Source organism: Octodon degus, unplaced genomic scaffold, assembly GCF_000260255.1.
Source record: "Octodon degus isolate 3935 unplaced genomic scaffold, OctDeg1.0 scaffold00018, whole genome shotgun sequence".
Lineage (NCBI taxonomy): Eukaryota > Metazoa > Chordata > Mammalia > Rodentia > Octodontidae > Octodon > Octodon degus.
In genome coordinates, this window is record NW_004524594.1 from 22,639,900 (window position 1) to 22,642,232 (window position 2,333).

Here is a 2,333-nt window from a genome sequence, read left to right on the forward strand (position 1 = left end):
TCATACGGAGCTGGTGCCTGTACACAACATATCTTAGTTCTTTTTACTTCTGGGCCTCCTTTCTCTCCCACTTGAGCTGGCAGATCTGTTGTTTTGCAACCCAGCTGGTTGCACAGGCAGGCGTTGGCGTCCCATGGACATGGCCTGTTTTCTTTTCCCTGTCTTTGCTATTTCTGCTGCTTCCTTGATCAGAAACTAACACCTTGCTCCCCCACACCCCCATTTCTCTGTGAACTTTGATCCCACGGAGATCAAGGTAGAGCTGTTGGGAGGAGGCAGAGTTGTAAAGATAAGCTCCAAGCTAAGTAGTAGGCTCATTTTGACAAATGATAATAAGAGCTAACATTTCCTGAATTCTTGTCATAATCAGAGTAACGTAATTGGCACCACACTCAGCGCTTTACGTGTACCCTGCCATTTAATCCTTCCTGCAGCTCCTTGCCAGAGCAACTTTTGCTCTTTTGAGTCCATCAAGCTAGAAACTGCTAGTGCCAGGCCCCAGCCCAGAAAGCCTAACCCCAGAGACCACAAAAGATCTCCTCCAACTCAGTTTCCTGGCTGCCAAAGCTTCCAGTGCTGCCTGCGGTAGGGATGGAGCTTTGCCACAGCCCTTCCATCGTTCAGTGCATACTATTGGAAAAGCGCTTCCTTGGCAAGTTTTTAGGACTCCAGATGCAACGAAAAAAAAACAATGATGGCTATTTTTTTGCCTAGATCTGTGCCTTCCTGAGATCATCACACCCAGCCTCCTCTAGTGACTCTGGAAGCTAAGGAATTAGCAGCTGTCTTATAAGAGGCCCGTGTGGCACAAGGTTAATGCTTGGGGAAATTCTGTTATGTGAAAGTCCTTTGTGTTGCGCTGCACAGTGTACTAATTGTGATCCTAATAATCAGATTTCTGGATGACATTTTCACCTGGGATATCAGCTGCGTTCCATCCAGGCCACAGATGGACAAGTGAAGATGGAGATGCTGTGACAAATGCCAGCCACTTTGTAAGTGCAGATGTTTGAAACTATCTAGGAAGCTAGAGTTTTATGTATACATAAAATTTCCTTTTCTGGCCGGGGAGATGGCTCAGTGGAATAAGTGCTTCCCTGGCAAGCACAAGGGCCTGAGTTCAATCCCCAGTTCCACCAAAAAAAAAAAAAAAAATTCTTTTCTACTAAAATTAACAAAAATGTACACACACATGGGTGGGTGAAAATCCAAGTGATTTTTTTTTTTTTTTTTTTTTTTAGTTACAACACCAAAATTTTATTCCTCGAATGCCTTCAGGGCACTTTTTTCAGAACTAGGGATTGAACTCAGGCCCTTGCACTTGCCAGGCAAGTGCTTATTCTACTGAGCCATCTCCCCGGCTCCCCAAGTGATTTTTTATATCTCTCTTATCCTGTTCTTTCTTTGTATATTCCAGAAGATCCCTGTTTCTTGCAATAGGAAATGTTGAAAGTGACCTTTTTTTTTTTTTTTTTAACTTTTGCTATAATGCTCTTATTAATTCAGCAGACACTGAGCACTTATTGCATGTCAGCTGAGAATTTTTTAAAAAATCTGGCCCTTTTCTCCTGTTAAGATGGATTTTTCAGCAAGGAGATGACAAGACATCATGAGATGGGCCAGGAGAATGCAACACACTGTGGAAGGGCAATGCCGATCCTTGGGGGCAGTAGGGGACGTGAGAGGAGGCTTCCTGGTGGAGATGAGCATTTTCAAGCTGGATGTAAACCAGTGACTGTGGGAGCTAGGCATGATGCAGCCTGCCTGTAATTGTAGCCTGCAGGCAGCTAGGCTCCAAGGATCAGCACTTTGAGGCCAGCCTGGCTATACAGCAAGGAAAGATCTTTTGCTGGAGTAGGGAGGTGCTGAAAAGAACTGAGCAGGTGAGCATGGAGGTAGGAACGTAGCTTAGTGGTAAAGCGTATGATTAGCATGTACAGGGCCCTAGGTTCCCTCCTTGGCAAAGGGAAAGGAAAAAAGGAGCTGAACACTGAGGACAAATGTGCTAAGCAGAAAGAATAGTGTTGCCTGCACTGCTTGTTTAGACAAAGGGGCATAAAGAACGTTGCAGGTACTGATAGGATGTGAGCCTGAAGAGGCCCTTGATTGAAGAAGTTAGACGTAGCTGCTGTGGTGGTACACCTCTGTAATCCCAGTATTTGTGGGCTGAGGCTGAAAGATCACTGCAAGTTCGAGGCCAGCCTGGGGTATGTGGTGAGTTCACAGGCAGCCTGAACTGCATAGTGAGACCTTGTCTTAAAAAAACAAACAAACAAACAAACAAAAAACTGGTGAGCGCAAGGGCCTGAGTTCAATCCCCGGTTCCACAAAAA

The 2,333-nt window shown here is 45.2% G+C and overlaps 1 protein-coding gene across 1 annotated transcript in view; it reads left to right on the plus strand.

Moving 5' to 3' along the window:
- The window catches only part of LOC111815574 (DEAD-box ATP-dependent RNA helicase 42-like), a 19,470-nt gene that overhangs the window by 7,452 nt on the left and 9,685 nt on the right, over nucleotides 1-2,333 (plus strand). Inside the window, exons 3-4 of the mRNA XM_023710595.1 lie at nucleotides 715-812; nucleotides 895-995. The gene's annotated coding sequence lies outside the window, so the exon portion shown is untranslated. The remainder of the gene's footprint in view (nucleotides 1-714; nucleotides 813-894; nucleotides 996-2,333) is intronic.